The 7,449-nt window shown below is 41.8% G+C and overlaps 1 pseudogene; it reads right to left on the minus strand.

Annotated features, from left to right (window-relative positions):
• Positions 1-1,408: 1,408 nt before the first annotated feature.
• Positions 1,409-5,207, minus strand: LOC113632473 (uncharacterized; annotated as a pseudogene).
• Between the last annotated feature and the right edge of the window lie 2,242 nt (positions 5,208-7,449).

Here is a 7,449-nt window from a genome sequence, read left to right on the forward strand (position 1 = left end):
AATTGCATCATGCTCTTTACCATTCCAGCTGTAATGTTGTGGAAATCATATATCCTGTAAACCCCAGTTAGCCAGGTGTCCTCCCAACTACTGCTAATAAAGGAATCTTGCCAACATAGTAATGAAATCTCATGGTGCTGCAGCACTGCTTGCCTTTATCCAGCAGCTCCAGGCCTGCAGAGAAATGGGCTTTCTCAGGCTTAATTAGGCCAACATTTGGCAAGAAGTTTCTCAATATGTAGAAACCTCTTTTCCAGAAATGGGCAATCGAATTCTTGCTCCTTATACTTTCTGGAACAGTCCATCAGAATAAAGTTCCAGTGAGGCTTCTTATCCTGTAAGCTTCCATTTTTATCCACAGTTTTCAAAAATCACATTGAGAATTTGAAGAGACTAAACAGATTTCTTGTATTTCAGAACGAAAAATGTATTCTTGGGCTTTGGTGAGTGAAGCAGTGATATTGTAAATAGATTCATCATAGAGTTGGCAAGAATTATAACCCACCCTGTAGTTATGGTCCAAGCCTGGCACTTCCTCCAGCATTTCTTCTTTGTCTTATTTGATGAATAAACTAAAAAATAAAAGCATATGCTTTTGTGTTACTCAGGGTTCTCTAGGTAAATAGAACCAATAGGATGTGTATATATAGAAAGATATATACTATAAGGAATTGGCTCACATAGTCATGGAGGCGGACTACTTCAAAATCTGTAGTACACACTGATAAGCTGGAGACCCAGAAGAGCAGGAAGTGTGGCTCCGAGCCAAGGCCCAGAAACCTGAAGACCCAGGTTGCTGACAGCGCAGATGAAGTCTGAAGACGGTCAGCTGGAGAATTCTCTCCTGCTCAGGAAAGTTAGGCTTTTTTTCTATTCAAATCTTTGACTGATTAGGTGAGCTCACCCACTTATGGAGAATGATATACTTTACCCAAAGTTTATTGGCTCAGTACACAGTAAGCCAATAAACTCATCAAAAAACACCCTCCAAGTTGATACATAAAATTAGCTGTCGTGAGTCCACTGCTTATAAATGGCACCCATACACATCTCCTTAAATCGTACTTAATTACCAGATGAAGACAATAACAAGGTCATACTTCCCCCTAACGTAATACAGCTATTATGTGTACAACTGAAAACGCACTAACCCTTTCCCCAGAAAAGAATGCAAAGGCCTGGGTTGTTGTAAATTCTTCCTGATATCCTGTAACTTAAATACTGTGATGTAAAGATAAAATACTTAAATACTGTGTTATAAAGTCAGTACGTCTACCGTATATGATAAAGGGGTAAGAGAGGGAAGACAACAAATGTCTATATTCTCCACACACAGCATACTCATAACAAAATAACAAGGAAATACTCATGACGATTACAGTCCTCATTTGTGTAACTAGTCAGATAGTCATAGCTGGTATTCATAACTACTTCCTTCCACTAACCATTCTATATTCCCTTTGCCTTCAGGAACTACCTAAGCTGGTTGTGGTTCTTTACCTGGTGGAGTGACCCAAACCTTTATTCCTGAAGAGTCTGAGTCATCGTAGTCCTGCCTGAATTCAATTGTTATAATTTTCTGTTAACTTTAATCACAGGGCATGGTAACACTAAGACATGACCTAAGAGATCTCCTGTATTCCTATATTTCTTACCTCTAATGTAGAGCACCAGTGCAATTTTCCTTTGGGAGTCAGGATCTATCACTCCAGCCAGCACAATAACTCCCTTCCTGTATGTTGATTCAGAGGCACGAGGAGTCCAAAGTGACCAGGTGACAGTCTTAACTTCCAGTTCAATAAATTATTAATATGAAGTATTCCTCACTTTGGAACTAAGATCTCTAGGGCAACAGAGCATAGTTTGTGGGAATAGGAAGCAAATTTTTTTCTAGTGGGTCACTAGGGATATTAACGAGTGGTGCTACTCTCATTTCTACCCCTTTATTCCTAGACCCATAAATTCTGGCTATGGGAGAAACAACACCATATATCGGATGCTGACTCAAAGCATACACATCCTTCTGGGAATGTTGCTCCAGGCTTGCAAGATACTGCCACCTCGCTGGCTGAGTCTTCAAAAGGCCATTCTACTCTTCTACCAAGCTAGTTGCTACAGGATGGTGGTGAACATGGTAAGACCAGTGAAACCTATTAGCATAAACCCAATTGCTGCACTTCCTTTGGTGTGAAGAGAGTCCCTTGCTCAGAAGCAATACTGTGTGGAACATCTTGATGGTATTAAAACATTATGTCTGTGGACAGTAGTTTTGTCAGAGGCAATGAACACATGGGAGGCAAATCCTTATCCAGCGTGAATGTTTATTCCAATAAGAACAAACCTCTGCCTCTTCCATGATTAAGGGGTCCAAAGTAACCAAGCTGTCACCAGCTAGCTGGCTGGTCACCCTGGAGAATGGTCTCATATGGGGGACTCAGTGCTGGTCTCTGCTGCAGGCAGATTGGGCATGAGAAGTGGCTGGAGTTGGCATGGGGCTGGACTACCACGTAGCTGAGCTGAGGCGCAACCTCCATCCCTGCCACCGTAGTCACTGTGTTCATGGAGCCCATTGGGTGATGACAAGGGTGGCTGGGGAAAGAATCTGACTGTTACTGCAGAATGAGCCATCCTATCTCCTTGATTATTAAAATCCTACTCTGCTGAGGTCATCCTTTGGTGAGCATTCACGTGGGAAACAAGTATCTTCATGTTTTTTGTCCACTCAAACAGGTCTACCCACAAACCTCTTCCCCAGATTTCTTTCTCAGCAATTTTCCAAGAATGGTCCTTCCAAGTCTCTGACCTTCTAGCCAAACCATTGCAGATAGTCCGTGAATCAGTATATAATTACATGCCTGGCCATTTATCCTTTCAGGCAAAATGAATAACCAGGTGCACTGCTTGATATTCTGCCCATTGAGAGAAATTCTCTTCACCACTGTCCTTCAGGGGTATCCCAGAGAGGGGCTGTAGTGCTGTGGCTGTCCACTTTCAGGTGCCTTCATATAATGCAGAGTCATCTGTAAACCAGGCCTGACTTTTCTCTTCCTTTATCAATTAATTGTAAAGAACTCCCCATGAGGCCATAGGTGCAGGCTGGGAAAGACAGATAGTATGGCAGGAGGGAAGATCATGGACATTTGGGCCAAGTCTTCATGTAACTTACTTGTGCCTTCAGTGCCTATTTGGGACTGATCTTATTATTTACATTTGATAATGGAATTCTGCTTTGCATGCCCACCTTTGTAGCTTGATGAGTCAGAAAACATGAGGGACTGCTCAGGTGACATGATAATTTGGTGGCCCATGGTTAAGCATTCAGTCTCTACTATGGCCCATTAGCACCCCAAACACTGTTTTTCAGAAGACTAATTATTATCCACAGAGGATGGCAAGGCTTTGGTCCACAGTCCTGAGGGCACACACTGTGATTCATTTATAGGAGCCAACCAAAGACTCCGAACAGTATCCCTGTCTGCCACTGCCACTTCAAACACCATTGGATCTGCTGGGTCATAGGACCCAAGTGACAGAGCATCTTGCGTGGCGGTCAGACCTCTTCCAGAGCCTTCTCTTGTTCTGCGCTCCTTTCAAAACGAGCAGCTTTTTAGGTTACTTAGTAACTGGTTAGGAGTAATGAGAATTGTGTTGCCTCCAAAATCCAAAGAATTCCACTAGGTACTACTGTGCCTCTTTTTCTGAAGGGGCCAGATGCAACAACTTATTCTTCGCCTTACAAGGGATATATCAACATGCTCCACACACAATTGAACCCTTAGAAATTTTACTAAGGTAAAGACTCCTGAATTTGTTGACTTTATTTCTTACCCTCTGACACCTAAATCTTACCAGTAATTCTAGAATATTTGCTACTTCTTCCTCACTGGTTCTAATCAGCATGATGTCATCAATGTAATGGACCAGTGTGATACCTTGTAGCGGGAAAGGTGAATAAGATCCCTGTGAAATAAATTATGACATAGATCTGGAACGTTGATACATCCCTAAGGTAGGGCAATGCAGGTATACTGATAGCCTTGCTATCTGAAAGCAAACTGCTTGTTGTGGTCTTTACTAACAAGTATTAAGAAAAAAACCATTTTTCAAATCAAAAACTGCATGCTAGGTACCAGGAGATGTATTAATTGCTCAAGCAATGAAACCACATCTGATATAGCTGCTGCATTTGGAGTCGCCTCCTGGTTAAGCTTACTATAATCCATTATCCTTCTCCAAGATTCACCTATCTTCTGCAAAGGCCAAATAGGAGAGTTGAATAGGGATGTGGTGGGAATCACCATCCCTGCATCCTTCAAGTTCTTGATGGGGACACTAATTTCTGCAATGCCTCCAGGAATATGGTATCAATATATTGCAGTTCTAGTAGCTTCCACTTGGCTTTTCTCACCATAATAACCCTCACTCCACAGGTCAGGGAATCAGTGTGAGGATTATGCCAGTTGCTAAGTATATCTATTCCAATTATGCATTCTGGAACTGGAGAAATAACCATAGGATGGATTCAGGGACCCACTGAGACTGGGACCCACTGGGGCTGGGACCCACTGTCGGATGGACCTGAGCTAAAACTCCATTGTTCACCTGACCTCCATAAGCCTCTATGCTGAGTGGTGGACCATAATGATGCTTTGGGTCTTCTGAAATTAGTGTCAGTACAGAGCCAGTGCCCAGTAGTCCCTGAGAAGTCTGATTATTTCCTCTTCCATCATACACAGTCGCCTGGTGTGATGGTTAATGTTATGGGTCAGTTTGACTGAGCTAAGGGATGCTAACGTAGCTGGTAAAATATTTTTTTCTGAATGTGTTTGTGAGGTTGTTTCTGGAAGAGATTAGCATTTGAATTGTTGAACTGAATAAAGCAAATTGTTCTCCTCAATGTGGGTGGGCATCATCCAATTTGTTGAAAGCCTGAATAGAACAAAAAGGTGGAGAAAGGGCAAATTTGATCTCTCTGAGCTGGGACAGCCATCTACTCCTGCCTTTGGACGTTGGCCCACCTTCATCAGTGTCTTCCCACACATCACCATTCCTTCCCAATGAATGCCCTCACTTATTAGTAGACACGCTGTGAGGCTGGGAATTCAGTTTGCATTGTTAGCTACTAACAGGATGAGATTCTGAGTTCGGTTTTTAGCGATTTCAGCCCTGCGGCTACAGGAGAAAAGGGTCACTTTCAGGGCAGACATAGAAGCTTTTAGATTATTTTTGTGTTATTTGAGCTGAGAATCTCAATCCCTGAGCTCATCTTTTGTTTTTCCCCATTTTGTCCATTAACATTAGGCGTAACCCACCAATCTCATTACACCCATTTGTTTGACAAAAATGTTCTAAAGTCTCATAAACACTATCACTCAACCCTTTCTTCTTACAAGTGTTTGATTAGGAGTATCCATTAGTAATATTTTGTGTAACTCTATTGCCGGATCATGACATGGGCTATCAATCCTTTTTTTTTTTTTTGTGGTACGTGGGCCCCTCTCACGGTTGTGACCTCTCCCATTGCGGAGCACACGCTCTGTTCGTGCAGGCTCAGTGGCCATGGCTCACAGGCCCAGCCGCTCCGCAGCATGTGGGATCCTCTCGGACCGGGGCACAAACCCGTATCCCCTGCATCGGCAGGCGGACTCTCAACTACTGCGCCACCAGGGAAGCCCCTATCAATGCTTTTTTAATACTGAAAATAGAGTCATTAGTATCTTTAAATCTAATCAAATTAGAGACAATTGCAGAAACCAATTCAAAAGCAATTCAGAAAATTTATTGAGATTGCATTCTCTAGAACCATTCTTGATACCAACACCTGTATGAGTTTTCCAGAGAAACAGAACAAATACTATATATATATATATATATATATATATATATATAAATACTAAATATATATATAAATACTATGTATACTATAAAGACTTGGCTCACACCATTATGGAAGCTGGCATTCCAAAATCTGCAATGTGGCCCAGCAGGCTGGAGACCCTGCAGAGCCAATCACCCAGCTCTAGTCTGAAGACTGGCAGGCTAAAGACTCAGGAGAGCTGATGGTACAGATGAATTCTGAAGGCAGTATGCTGGACAATGCCTTCTTGCTCTGGGACACCATTCTTTGTGTTCTGTCCAAGTCTTCAACTAACTGTATGAAGCCCACCAGCATTATGGGGGGATGGTCAGTTTTAGTCATTGTTCACCAGCTTAAGTGTTAATCTCATCCCCAAACAATCCCCAACTTGACACATGCAATTATTCATCACAATTTCTGGATTTTGAAACTTATAGAAAGCATCTCATAGCTAAAAATCATGCCAATTTCAATTGGATTTTTAAATCTGGTTCTTTCAACTTCTAACACCTGTCTCTTTGGCTAGTGAAATGGTCTTTTTACACTCTTGAATAAAAAATTTTTCTTAGGAACATATTTAGTAGCAAAAAGTACCTGAGATTACTACTGGTAATGATGTAATAGTTTTGTGAGTGTGTGTGTGTGTGTGTGTGTGTGTGTGTGTGCATGCCTATGTGCATGATTAAGAGCAATTTAGTAAATGTATGGGCATGCAAATGCAGATACATTAAGCTGACACATTTGTGGAGAAAGGTTTCTAACTATAGGGGACAATATTTTATTTTTCCTCCTTCAAGGGCACCTCCTTCTGAATTCACTACTTGAAAGTTGATATTGCTCAGCATCTTGTTCACACTGTACATGCCCAGAGTGTAATTGACCCTTCATTCATTCAGAAATGTCTAAATATCTACTATATGTTGGGTACTGAGTACAAGCTGGGCATAAAATGCTCCCCCCCAAAATGACTTCATAGACCTTTTGCAATAGAAAATGATACAGGAATAAATCAAATGTTCGTACAAGTAAATTACAGTTGGTTCTATAAAAGAAAGGAAGGGCTTCCCTGGTGGCGCAGTGGTTGAGAGTCCGCCTGCCAATGCAAGGGACACGGGTTCGTGCCCTGGTCCGGGAGGATCCCACATGCCGCGGAGCGGCTAGGCCCGTGAGCCATGGCCGCTGAGCCTGCGCGTTCGGAGCCTGTGCTCCGCAACGGGAGAGGCCACAACAGTGAGAGGCCCGCGTACCGCAAAAAAGAAAAAAGAAAGGAATATGATGCCTTAAGAGAATATAAAAGAATTGTACCTAGGCTGGAGAAATTAGGGATGATATACTGAACAGATATTTTGTATAAGCTAAAATACAAATGTATTCAATAGTATAGAATTAACTTAGATAGAGGTTAGAGGAGTACAGAAGAATATCTCAGCAGTAGAGTAGCATGTGTAATGCCACTGTATCATTCGGGTGCATTATAATTATATTTTTAATTTTACTATTATTATTATATTGCTACTACTGCCCTTTCTACCTCAACTGTTGCTACTACTAGCTAAATGCTTATGATTTCTGATTTTAACTCTAACCCATAT

Source organism: Aethalodelphis obliquidens, unplaced genomic scaffold, assembly GCF_003676395.1.
Source record: "Aethalodelphis obliquidens isolate GAN/ISIS:26980383/991018 unplaced genomic scaffold, ASM367639v1 scaffold37, whole genome shotgun sequence".
Lineage (NCBI taxonomy): Eukaryota > Metazoa > Chordata > Mammalia > Artiodactyla > Delphinidae > Aethalodelphis > Aethalodelphis obliquidens.